General features: G+C 47.7%; 1 protein-coding gene across 1 annotated transcript in view; it reads right to left on the bottom strand.

The window, feature by feature from the left end:
* HVCN1 (hydrogen voltage gated channel 1) overlaps positions 1 to 9,929 on the bottom strand; it is a 28,235-nt gene extending 18,306 nt beyond the window's left edge. The window contains exon 1 of the mRNA XM_081203260.1: positions 9,845 to 9,929. The gene's annotated coding sequence lies outside the window, so the exon portion shown is untranslated. The remainder of the gene's footprint in view (positions 1 to 9,844) is intronic.
* Between the last annotated feature and the right edge of the window lie 4,139 nt (positions 9,930 to 14,068).

Raw genomic sequence — 14,068 nt, 5'->3', positions numbered from 1 at the left:
CAATATACTCCTATAGAGACTCCTTATACAGTGGTACCTCAGGTTAAGTACTTAATTCGTTCCGGAGGTCTGTACTTAACCTGAAACTGTCCTTAACCTTAAAAGCACCGCTTTAGCTAATGGGGCCTCCCGTTGCCACCAGAGCACAATTTCTGTTCTCATCCTGAAGCAAAGTTCTTAACCCGAGGTACTATTTCTGGGTTAGCGGAGTCTGTAATCTGAAGCGTATGTAACCTGAAGCGTATGTAACCCGAGGTACCACTGTACTGCGTTTAAAACCAAAATCGCATTTTGATAGAAACTGTTTTTCAGGCGGCTAGTCCTGGTCTTTATAACCCTGTACCTTCTTCCAGAAGGCAGAAGCTGAAAGAGATCATCTCCGGGGTGCGCACTATCCTGCACTATCTCTGCAGCCTTCTTATGGCACCTGGAAGCATAGATTTGATCCAAGGAGTGCACCCAATTATTCTCTCCGCAGTCTTTACAACCCTGGACAGCATTGTTTTTCCCCTGACCGTGCAGCTCCCAAACCACACACACAGACCGTAAATTAATACACTCTCCACAGTACAATGGTAAAATGCCATCAACAGGTCCTTTGAGAGATTGTTTTTCCGGTGGATTCTCTACTACTGAAGTTCTTCTTGTTGGAAGCCACCCAGAGTGGCTGGGGAAACCCAGCCAGATGGGCGGGGTACAAATAATATATTATTATTATTCTAAAGGGCTGAGTTCCAGGGCTGTCAGCTGGCCCAAACCCGAGTGCTTTGTTCTTAGCTACTGTAGCGCAGTGGTTAGAGCAAACTGACCCTTAAGAACAAAGGATTCCCCGCTCCAGGCACTGGCAGAGAATGGAGCGCTCTTCAACTGTCATAGGTTTGGGAGGCATCTAGAAACAATGGCAAAAAGAAGAATACTGTGCCACCTTAAAGGGAAATCCAATTTGGAGAGCAATTCAGAGAGGCCAAATTTAAGAGGCAGACTTTATCCAAGGGTTTATAAGCCTCCAAGCCAAGATGGGACAACTGGGGTGCCAGGTCTTAGAGGACAACATTGATATAATAATAATAATAATAATAATAATAATAATAATAATACTTTTATTGTCAATGTACAACCTGTGTACAATAAAATTAACCAAGTCTCCCCCCCAACACTCAATCTCATTGCACTCTGTGTGCTTGTCGCACAACACACCAACCCCAAAAGTCAGTTGCACTACATTATTTTCCGTTCAGCAGCCTAACAGCCCACGGATAGAAACTGTTTTTTAGCCTGTTAGTACGACTGATTATACTTCTATATCTCCTGCCCGAGGGTGGAAGATTAAAGAGGTGATGGCCGGGGCGTGAATCGTCCCTGAGAATTTTTCTCGCTGTCCTAAGGCAACGATCCCTTGCGATGTCATCTAGCAGGCTCAGGGAACAGCCCATGATATCATGTGCTGTGTTCACCACCCTCTGTAAAGACTGCCTGTCCGTGGCTGTTCAAGCCAACGTACCACAACGTGATACAATAGGAGAGGACACTTTCTGTTGTGGACCAGTAAAAGGAGGTCATCAATTGTTGTTTAAAATTGTTCTTTCGCAAGACCCTGAGGAAATGGAGTCTCTGTTGGGGCCTTCCTAACCACCTGAGTTATATTGTTTTTCCAAGTGAGGTCTTCACTAAGGTAAACTCCCAGGAATTTAAAGGAAGAGACTCTCTACACACAACCTGCCCTGATACAGTGAGCATCACAGAAACCTGGTGGAACAGAGAGAACCAGTGGGGCATAGGTATCTCTGGCTATAAGCTCTGTAGCAGTGTTCCCAAACTTGGCTGTTTCTGAACTACAACTCCCATCATCCCTAGCTAGCAGGGTCAGGGATGATGGGAATTGTAGTCCAAAAGCAGCTGGAGAGCCAAGTTTGGGAAGCACTGCTCTATAGGAAGGATAGAAGGGCATGCCAGGTGCCGCTATCACTCTATACGTTGGAGAGGGCACTGAGCCCAGAAAGCTAGAAATCCCAAAAGGGACAGTAAAAGGTAAAGGGACCCCCAACCATTAGGTCCAGTCATGGATGACTCTGGGGTTGCAGCGCTCATCTTGCTTTATTGGCCGAGGCAGCCAGCGTACAGCTTCTGGGGCATGTGGCCAACATGACTAAACCGCTTCTGGCGAACCAGAGCAGCGCATGGAAACGCCATTTACCTTCCTGCCAGAGCGGTACCTATTTATCTACTTGCACTTTGACCTGCTTCCGAACTGCTAGGTTGGCAGGAGCAGGGACCGAGCAACGGGAGCTCACCCTGTCACGGGGATTTGAACCGCCGACCTTCTGATCGGCAAGTCCTAGGCTCTGTGCTTTAACCCACAGTGCTACCCGCCTCCCAAAAGGGACAGACCCCCCTGCAAAATCATGGCGGGTGGTGATACCGAACCCAAAGAGTAACTTGACACTGGGGGCTTGCTGTCATGCGCCAGCCCTGCTCATTTCCCTAGGTCCCGCTGCCCAGAATCATGCCCTTGTGATGGGTGGATGGCATGATGGGGGCAGCTGCCCAGAAAGCTGCTGGCTCATAGCAGCCACTGATCTCCTCAGGTTTGGAAACAAATCCCAGGAAGAAGAAGAATAGTTTGGATTTGATATTCCGCTTTATCACTACCCTAAGGAGTCTCAAAGCAGCTAACAATCTCCTTTCCCTTCCTCCCCCACAACAAACACACTGTGAGGTGAGTGGGGCAGAGAGACTTCAGAGAAGTGTGACTAGCCCAAGGTCACCCAGCAGCTGCATGTGGAGGAGCGGAGACGCAAACCCGGTTCACCAGATTACGAATCTACCACTCTTAACCACTACACCACACTGGCTCTCGTCGACAGCCCTCTATTCCTCTACTCTATTCCAAACTTAAAAATGGAAAGCGTAATGCTGGTGGTCAACAAAAGAGGTTTAAAGACTGTCTCAAGGCAAATCTAAAAAAAAAAAGTAGTATAAACACTGACAACTGGGGAACACTGGCCTGTGAGCGTTCCAATTGGAGAGCAGCCTTTACCAAAGGTATCATGGGCTTTGAAGACACTCGAACTCAGGACGCAAGGGAGAAACGTGCTAAGAGGAAGGTACGCTTGGCAAATCCACACCATGATCAACTCCCGCCCGGAAACTAATGTCCCCACTGTGGAAGGACGTGTGGATCCAGAACTGGCCTCCGCAGTCACTTACGGACTCACTGTTAAAACCGTGTTTATGGAAGACAATCTTACTCGGCTACGAGGGATCGCCAAAGAAGAAGAAGATTTGAAGGACTTTCCATTCCATGTTAGATTGGGGGGGGGGAATAAAGACACCCCCCTCCAAGAAGAGAGAAGGCACCTTGAACCAGCTCATTCACAGTTAGCCTCCACACAGTCAGCTTAGGGGACACACAGGTCACCGAGTCATGACTTCCCCCATGGCACAGATGCAATTCACTTTAAACGACAGGCCTCATTTCTATATTTGCATCAAAACATTTAAGTTTGCACAGTCACTCTGCATTCTTTTGGGACTGGTGATGCAGAGGCTTCTCACAGGGTCTCTGCCATGGGAGCATATTCACCCAGTGCTATACCAGCTGCACTGGCTCCTGGTGGAGTACAGGGTCAGATTTAAGGTGCTGGTTTTGACCTTTAAAGCCCTTCACGGCCTAGGACCCTCGTACCTACGGGACCGGCTCTCCTGGTATGCCCCACGGAGAGCCTCAAGGTCCATATATAGCAACACCCTAGAGGTCCCGGGCCCTAAGGAAGTTAGATTAGCCTCAACCAGAGCCAGGGCCTTCTCAACACTGGCTCCAGCCTAGTGGAACGCTCTGCCTCATGAGACCGGGGCCCTGCAGGATCTGATCTCTTTCCGCAGGGCCTGTAAGACAGATGTTCCACCTGGCCTTTGGCTTAGAATCAGTTTGATTCTCTCCCCCTCTTTCTTTTTCCTTTCTCCTCCTATGAAGAGATTGCACCTTAATTGTTTTAATGTTGTATCTTAATCTTTTAAATTGTATTTTAATCAACTTGTTTTTATTATTGGTTGCTAGCCGCCCTGAGCCCGGTCTTGGCTGGGGAGGGCGTAGTATAAATAAATTATTATTATTATTATTATTATTATTAAGCGGCCAGCTTTCCTGTTCCGTCCCATTTTTTTGCTACAAACACCCTGGCAGGCAGGTTTTGAACCCTTTGCTCAGAAGAGCTACACACTCCTTTCCCTATTAATACCTCCCTCCACCCATCTCTCATTAAAGCCCGAAGGAAGAATTTTGCCTGGTTAAAGATTCTCCACTCAAATGTCCTGAGCTTGCAGAAAAGGAACCCTCGGAATGCAAATTCCAGGGGTCATCACACAGCCATTTCTGACTTCAGACACTTTCTGATAAAATGTGCCTTTGCTAGCCTTGTGAGATAGCATTTGATTTCATTTAAGTGAAATGCTATCTCAAAGGGCTAGTAGCGTTGGAAAAGTCCTTTGTTCTTTTTTTACTGCCATTGTACAAAGGATACGATGAGCTACTCAACACAACTCCAAGCGCTGCCCCAATTAGCACCTCACCAGAGTACAGGTAACTCACAACTTACACACATTCAGGTTTACACGCTTGGCAATTTTATTTTTTAAGAGGGCGGGCATCTAGGAAAAAGGTATTTGGCCATCTCAGTTCTGCGCACAGATGACAACTGATAGGCCGTTGAATCTTACTTTGGTGCTGACGGCAGGAGTGTGTCCTCTACTGCAACTAAAGGCAGCAAAGCAGTTTGGAGAATGGGACGGTGGGCCACACAGCACCCACAGCTCTGTCCTCCATTTCCTCTCCCGTCCCGCCAAATCTGCTGCCTGAGGCAGCTGCCTCACCCTACCTAACAGCAGGGCCGGTCCCTGTATTGATCTTATCTGTACTGCCACATAATGGAAAGCTTTACAGATAACAAACCATTTCAAAATGGTTAAAAAAGATTTGGAATACCATTTTATTGGAGAAACTGAATGACTTTTCAAGGTTACTTTTCAGGGTTACTTTAGAAGTCAAGACAATACTTTTTTATAGTTTAACCTAATAATAATTATATAGCTAAGCTGCATCCATACTTTCCCCTCTGTATTGTGGGTTACTAGTGGAATTTATATGGCATTGTCCACACAATTGTCTTACTATTGTTTTATGATTTATGAACTACAGTTACAATGTTATTTCCATGAAATATGTTATAATATATTTATAAACTTAGTAGAAAGAGTCATTAAAAAAGCTACGAGGAAGGCAAAAAACCGGTTTGATCCCCTTTACACTTCTCTGACTTGGCATTTCCATGTAATTTGCTACATAGTGATTTATTTATGTTTGACTCACACCCATATTTACCAGTGAGCCGAATAACAAGACCAAGCACACCTCAGTCTGAATGTCACCACCCAGGACATGAGTTACCGTCATGATGACAGGTACCACACCTTAACCGTGACCTCTAACATCAACTGCACTAAATTTAAAACGGAACAAAATTGCATCACAGAGATGTCACAACCGTCCCCTTAAGCATCCAGCTGTGTTTACCTCTAAACACAGAGAGATTTTCATTAACATTGAAGGGCCCTTGAAAGCTTTCTTCCTCACTTAGCGAAGGAGGTAAGCAACATGCCGTGTTTAGCCGCGATGGGAGCTGGAGTCTAATAGCACCTGGAGAGACACAAGTTCCTCAGCCCTATTTAAGGCTGAAATCACACACACACACACACACACACACACACACACACACACACGATGGGGAACTTGTGGCCCTTCAGGTGCTGTTAGTCTCCAATTCCCATCGGCCCCAGATAAGAATGATGGGAGTTGGGATCTACCATCATACAAAATGGTCACACACTCCCCTCCACTTTGGGTAGACGTTGAGCCGCAAATCTCTTGCCAGCATGGCAGCAACAATGGCTTTGGGCTGCAATTTAATTGTCCAAAAAATGAGAAAGAGAGAGAGAGAGAGAAGGCCTGACTGTGCTGTCTGAACTTCTCTTCTACGGCTTTTAAACTTCCAAAAGAGAAATATTTTAAAGCAAATTAAGAAGGCATTTAGGGACACGGGTGGCGCTGTGGGTTAAACCACAGAGCCTAGGACTTGCCGCTCAGAAGGTCGGCAGTTCGAATCCCCGTGACGGAGTGAGCTCCCATTGCTCGATCCCTGCTCCTGCCAACCTAGCAGTTCGAAAGCACGTCAAAGTGCAAGTAGATAAATAGGTACCGCTCCGGCAGGAAGGTAAACGGCGTTTCCGTGCACTGCTCTGGTTCGCCAGAAGCGGCTTAGTCATGCTGGCCACATGACCCGGAAGCTGTACCCTGGCTCCCTCGGCCAATAAAGCGAGATGAGCACCGCAACCCCAGAGTCGGTCACGACTGGACCCAATGGTCAGGGGTCCCTTTACCTTTAAGAAGGCATTTATAAATTATTTTGTGTATTAAATATTGATAAGCAAACATTGTGTAGTTATGAATTACCTAGCAATTAATTTTGTAGCTGGGTGGGGAGGAGAGTAGGATGACACCAAACCAAGTAAAGTCACTGGGAGCAGCAAAAAAAAATCTTGCCAGCCCTACGCATGGCCAAGATGCCCAGAGGGGTCTTCCTATGTAAGCCCCATTGAACAGAACAGGAGCGGACATGCCTTCCAACTGGGGTTTTGCATGATGGAGTTTCCTGCGAGTGGGTCAGATTCTGTGCCTTTCCCACTGTGCCACCCTTAATGGCAACTGGACACAGCCCAAGGTGGCTTCCTCCCCTTTTGCTACCTTACTGGTCACTTTGGGCAAACAAGTTAGAATACCGTAGATGCCTGGCTGGCAATCAGAATGTTGGCTCTGCTTTCCTCTGAACAAGGTCTGAAACACCTTGGGCTTCCTTGTTTGCTCCCATTTGATTTCTGCTGGGCCTTCCGGGTCCTTCTCAGGCTCTCCTTTTCCTCCACCTCATTTATATCCTGCCCGTCCTGCTAAAGGAGCCCAGAAGAGCCATTGAAAGTGCGCAGTGAGAAACATGCTCTATGTCTGAGCCTCAAGACACCCAAACACAAACCAACACAAACCTCACAGGAACAGAGAGTGGCCCCGTGAGTTCAACTTTCTGGAGGGCTGCTGAGGTTGCACTGTGCTCTTGACGACTTGCTGACTATTTCCCCATCATGTGCCCAGATCAGACAGCAGCACCTTTGCTCAACGCCCGTGCAATAAATATTTCAGAGGAGCCCTGCAGGATCAGATGAAATTGGGGAGTGGGGGTGGGAATCTCGTCCTGATAAGAGTCTTTGCTGGATTGTCCCCAAGGGCCATAATGAGGGGGCTTCGTGGCTTTGCTTTATCGTGCTGCCAACTGCTTTTCTTGTAAGGTTATATTGCTTATGCTGTTTTTATTGTTCTCTTTTGCATTTGTTGTTAGTCGCCTTGGACCTAGCTTTGAGGAAGAGCAGGCAAGAAGAGCAGGGGGAGGGGGAGATTCTCCAGGTTGCTCTGCCTTGTGGGAAACTTTCTGGGGGCCGCATGCCAGTGGGGGGGGGGCAGAGGCAAAAGATTCTGCAGGGCAAGGGATGTGACTCTCACTTTTCTATTTTCCAACCAGGCAAAGGTCAAATGACCAAGGCAAGCAAACAAGAGGCATTGTCTTAGTTCAGGGCTCTTAAGGGCAAGTGAGGGAGACTGTCCTGAGGGCCAGATAGAGAGGCTGAGGGGGCCTGAGCCTCTCCCCCCCTGTGGTCAGCAATGGTTGCTATCATTAAATATCAGCATCAGCATCCGGACTCCTGTTCTCACAGTGGCCAACACTGGGAAGCCTGCAGGTAGGAGACAAACACAGCAGTCCCTGCCCCACTTTGCCTCCCAGCAAGGGATATCCAGAGGTGTCATGCCACCCTCAGTAGCCCGGAGCCATCATGGCTAGTGATCGCTGATTACCTTACCCCGAGAGCTCTTTTAACACAGGCTGCTGACCTGGACAGTTGGACAGGAGTGGAGAATCGGTTGCCCTGAGCATGGGTTCTCTCCAGCTCCCATCAGGACGATGCGATACGATATGATAATCTTTATTGTCATTCTCCCATACAGAACAACGAAATTGAAAAATCTACATAAGACATTCAAAAACCAACAAACCTGCTATTCCAGCTATCCTGACCCGGTTAGCCCCCTAAAAACTCTGTTACCCCATTTTTAAATGCAATCATAGCTGTCAACCTTCCCTTTTTTTGCAGGAAATTCCCTTATTTCAGCATTGTTTCCCGCTGCTTCCTGCTGCTCTCCCAGATTGTTGGATATCCCGTAGACTGTCTCCGGGACAGGTGAGGCTGCTGATCCCTTATTTTCAAATCTGAAAGTTGACAGCTATGAATGCAATATACTCCCATAGAGACTCCTTATACTGCATTTAAAACCAAAATCGCATTTGGGTAGAAACTGTTTCTCAGGCGGCTAGTCCTAGTCTTTATAACCCTGTACCTTCTTCCAGAAGGCAGAAGCTGAAAGAGATCACTATCTTGTGCTATCTCTGCAACTTTCTTATGACACCTGGAAGCATAGATTTGATCTAAGGTGGGAAGAGTGCACCTAATTATTCTCTCCGCAGTCTTTACAACCCTAGACAGCATTGTTTTTCCCCTGACCGTGCAGCTCCCAAACCACACACACAGACCATAAGTTAATACATTCTCCGCAGGACTTCGCTACCTGAGTCTTGTTGCAAAGCCAGAGCCTGGAAGGGGCAAACTGGGTCTCTTGGATCAATGAGCCAACACAAAGAAGTCCAGGATTCCTGTGTTGCTGGATGATATTGCGGGTCACTTCCAACTCTAAGATTCACACATTCACACTCCAGGCTTCCTCATGGCACCGCACCACTCCTGAACCCTACACCACACCTAGAAAAGGCTGGTGCTATGGGTAGATGCAATTTTAATACACTTAAAAAAAGAGAGAGGAAGTTAGACTGCCAAGAATCAAACAAGGTAGGAAGGCAAAATAGTCAAGAGCCGATTCCACATTTGAACTCCTCATGTATCAGGTGAGGTTTGCGCAGGCTGGGGGGAAAGGGTTTTAAAACATGTTCTGCAGGAGGTTAGACTAGATGAATCTTTGGGTTCCTTCCAGCTCTACAATTCTATGATTCTATATATAAAAGGACACATCCACACACACAAAATGGGTAACTGGAGACACAGCTGCCTTGCTCCCTTAAGGCCCAGGCAACACATTTCCCACTCCTAATTTTTAGGGAACATATTCAAACCCTTTTAGTAAAACCACTCCAGACCACCCAAAGCTCCCCAAGAGAAGGGTGAGATATATGAGTTGTTATTTTAAAATATTGTTTTCATGAACTCTGGGTTTGGCTCGGACCCACCCATTCCCCTTTAAGACCACCCGTTTATCTCTCTCGTTTTTCCTCCTTGCTGTTGCTCCTTTGACCCAACAACCCCTCGCCTCCTGACTCCACCAAATCCCAGGACTCCACAAGACCAGAAAACTACCCCCAGCGGCCCCCCCAAAACCCGAAGGCGAGGCCTCTGGGACCTAACACAAAGAACGGGGAGGGTCCAGCTCTGCACCCCGTCGCCCCCAACCAAGCAGCTCCTCGAGGGGGGAATCGAGGGAAAGAAACGTCTTCCTTGCTCCCCCTCCATGCAGAGTTGGGAACCGGGGGGGGGGGCGCTGCGCACGCTTCCTCCCTGGGATGCCCGGAGCCTCAGGTTCATGTTTCCAGCTTGCCATCCCAAGAGGCGGGGCAGTGCTGCTCGGGAGCCCACCTGCCCTACCCGCTGGCTCCCCGCTCCCCCCCAAAACCATCCCCAGTACCGTGTCTGGCTGCAGCAGGGAGCAGACCCAGAACCGCCAGCCTACCCAAGACCGGACGCTGCACAGCTGCTGATGGCGAGGCTGCTGCTGCCGCCGCCTCTTTCTCCGCCTTCCTGCTATTCATTGGTGCATCAAGTGGGATTTATTTTCATAATGAAAAGAGAGAACGAGGAGGGAGGAGCGCAAATGCAACCCAAGTCCCGGCGACCCGGATTGCGGCGGCTTGGAGGAGGACCATCGGGGGGGCAGTAAATAAATAAACTGTAGATAAAACTCTAAGGCGACTCCCGCCCGCCCCATTCTGCCCCTCGGGCTTTTCCAGGCAAGTAAAGTTTGCAGGAATTTATTTATTGGATCCCCAGTTGGGTGAGGATTGGGGGTTGGTCAAATCCAGGCGTACACCCCGCCTCCAGCTCCAGTTCCTGTTTTGCACAGGAAATTTCCTTTCCTTCCCTTCCTTTCTTTGCTTGGCTTGCAAAAACATCGTCCTCCTCCTCCTCTTCCTCGTGTCTCCATCGTGGGAGGAAATTTGGAGGCGAGGAAAACGATATTGTGGTCAGCGGCAGTTTCATCCCTCGCTTTCCCGTTGCCTGATGGCCCGTTTTTTCCCCTTTTCCTTTTTGCAAACGTGCGGAGTGGCTGCGCCCCGGTAGCAGTCCCTGCTAACATGCAAGATGAGAAAGAATGCCTGTTTAGAAGAGGCATTTCCACCTGAGAGCAGGGGATGCCTCTGTAGAGAGAGAAACACGCTGTCTCTAGATGTTGCTGAACTCCCATCAGACCCAGGCAGCCAGAGATGTTGTGGGGTTGAATACAGAACCATCTGCAGGGCACCAGGATCCTCACCCCAGATTTAGACAATCCTCCAAAGTATTGTCATCACTCACTTATTGCAGGTGGAAATGCTGATCGTTTTATCATGCAGCTTGTCTCATAGCAACCCCTTTTCAGAACATGTTAGGTTTATGCAAGCTTCTGCCTTATGATCTTTAACAGCCTGAGGTCCAGCCTGCCACGCCTCCCTCATTCCTTCCATAGTCATTTGTGGGACCAGTCCTACCATTGGGTAGTGTGGTATCCATCTGGACTCTCTAGAGGAATTGGGAGGACCGTTATGCAGTGGTTCCAATCCTGCCTTCTGGGCTGTGTCCAGAAAGCAGTGTTGGGAGATGAGTGTTCTGACCCCTAGGCATGCACTTGTGGGGTGTCTCAGGGCTCTGTTCTCTCCCCCAGGCTTTTTATATGAAGCTGCTGGGAGAGATCATTGGGGTGGGGTGGGGGGCTGGATAATCACCAATAAACATATGATACCCAAGCTATCCCTCTCGTTTAAATCGAAATTAGTGAAGGCAGTGAATGTCCTGTGTGTCTGGAGCTGGTTGGAGGATGGATGGAGGTTAACGGATTGAGGCTGAATCCTGACAAGGCAGTAGTAGTTTTTGGAGGACAGAGGGAAGGCAGGCGTGGGAGACTCCCTGGTCTTGAATTGGGTAACTGTGCCCCTGAAGGACCAGGTGTGCAGCCTAGGAGTCATTTTGGACTCACAGTTGTCCATTGAGGCGCAGGTGAATTTTGTGCCCAGGGCAGCTGTCTACCAGCTCCATCTGGTACACAGGCTGAGACCCTACCTGTCTGCAGACTGTCTTGCCAGAGCAGTGCATGCTCTGGTTATCTCTTGCTTAGGGCTACCTTTGAAGATGACTTGGAAACAACAATTAATCCAGAATGTGGCTGCAAGACTGGTGACTGGGAATAGCCGCTGGGACCATTTAACACCCAGTACATTTCTGAGCACAATTCAAAGTGTTGGTGCTGACCTCAGCCCAGTATACCTGAAGGAGCATCCCCATTGTTCAGCCAGGACAAAGGTCCAGATACGAGGGCCCTCTTGGTAGTGGTGCCTTCCCTGTGGAACGTCCCCTCCCCCACCAGATGTCAAGGAGATAAAGAACTACACAACTTTAGAAGATATCTGAAGGCAGCCCTGTATCCGGAAGTTTTAAATGTTTGACATTTTGTTTTTATATGTGCTGGAATCCGCCCAGAGTGGCTGGGGAAACCCATCCAGATGGGTGGGGTATAAATAATACAATTACTGTTCAGTCACATGGAATAGGGGTGCAATCTTGTCCTTTGCCCCAGCAGCTGTATTTTGGACCAGCCCCAAAAGAAACCATTCCAGGCATCTTCTTTGTTGACTAAAGAGATTAATATGAATTAACTGAAAGGTTTTTCAAGAGGGAGCATACTGCAAACATGCACAGGCTCAACAGGTTGGGGTAAAGGTAGAAACAATCCACTGAGACTCCCCCCTGCCAATACCCCTATGGCCATTTGACAATGTTCATGTTCTGTACATAATAATATTTATATCCTGCTCATCTGGCTGGGTTTCGCCAGCCACTCTTATTAGAGTTTGCATAGCATATTGGTGGGTTTTCTTCATAGGTTGGATCTATCTGCTATCATACAGAGCAAGACTAGGTCTGGGTAGCTATTTCTAGCTTATGACAAGCTGTGTGTATGAACCAATCTTAAGAGCCCACCCAGCATTACATCTGCATGCTTTTTCAGAGACTATTGTGGTTACACAATGTGGACTTGTATATGCATGCATGTTGGCTGTGAAATTTGCCTTTTCCAAATGGTGTAATTTTTCCAACTCCAGATCTATCTTCAATGTAATTGTGTAAACTTGCACCAAACCCATTTGACAGTTCCCTCTTTGGCAGTTCAGACCGAGTCAGGTCTGAACACACTATTCACACAGGTGTTTTCAGTTCACTGGCCTTAGGGCCGGCCATACCATTAGGCAGATTGAGATGGCCACCTTTCATTGGGTGTAATGAAAGGACAGCAAATCATTATTTATTATGGGAAGGATGGGGCTTTTCTGCTTCGGGTGCCAAAACAACTTGACTGGGCTTGGATATGATGCACACTTTGATGTGACCAAAGTTGCTGCTCTGCCTCAGGCGACAAAATTTCCAGCTCCTATTGTGCCAACCTTAGGAGACCCTGCTGGGACTCCTCGCAACCATGAAAAAAAGCTCATGAAAACTGGGGATTTGAAAAACTAGATGTGTATTAACTATTTTATAGAGTTAACATTTCCTGGAGATTTGAAGGCCTGGGAAAAAGTTCTCTCTCTCCATCCTACCCCATTCAGGAAAAACTAGGGATTTGACTGTCTCAAGACCCAGCAGTAAACTAGAAAGGATGGAGAACACAGAGCTGCAATGCCAATCATACAAGCACTTATTTCAGCATGGGGGGGGGGGGGGAGAGCAAGGAATATCAACCCAACAGTTGCACTGGCTAGGCTCCTTTGCTCCTGCTACACCATTCCTCCCCTCACTGCTTTTGACCTATGCAACTGAAGTGAATGAGAGACAGTTTAGAATATACAGGGCATATCTGCAGTTTCTTCTGAGCCGTGACTCACTCAAGAGCTGATGGCACAAGCTCTGCATGCCCTTTTCCACTTCTGCTTGTTGCAGTGCATCTTGAAGTGTGTTAACAAAAGGGCCCTGGGTCTGCAGTACGTTTTTGGTTCCTTCCTTTTCCACTGTATGAAACAAAGGGAATGAACACACACTCTGCACAACTGTTGGTCCCCTGGGCAAGACAGCCTTCTCTGACAATCCATGCAGTCTGCTTGCTTCCTGTTAAAAGTCCTGCATATCTGCTGGCAGTTAAGACCCCAGAGAGGACTCTTAAATCTTGTGCCCATCCAACCCAAGTAGACTCTGAAACAGGCACTCTTTAGGTACAGTTCCCTATGATCTAGACTTGCCTGCAAGCTGACCAGCTGTTGCAAAGCTGATCTATGCTCATCCCAGAAGATGCCCAGTTGAAATCTACTCTCTTGGAGCACTGGGTTTCACTCTTTCTAACAAGGAAACCACAGGAAGAAGAAGCCAGGCCCAGTTGGTCACCACACTGTCAGGAATGGTTCAGAGGTGTGTATCCTGGCCTGTCATTTTGAGCAGCTGCTGTTCAAATTCAATTCCTTAAGGAGGACCCATCAGCATGGTAGGCTCAAGCTTCTTTGGGAAACATTTTTTTTCAAAGTTGCATTCTACCCTGCATGCATGCAATACTGATAAAATTGACACTGAGAAGATTTAACAAGTTATTCATTTAATAAGCATTTTACCACATTGTATTGTACACTGTCATCTGTTCAAAAAGATTAGGTTTTTTTAATTAAAAAAACACACA

Source organism: Podarcis bocagei (genome assembly GCF_964188305.1).
Source record: "Podarcis bocagei genome assembly, chromosome: 7".
Lineage (NCBI taxonomy): Eukaryota > Metazoa > Chordata > Lepidosauria > Squamata > Lacertidae > Podarcis > Podarcis bocagei.
This window is presented reverse-complemented; position numbering and strand designations above follow the sequence as displayed.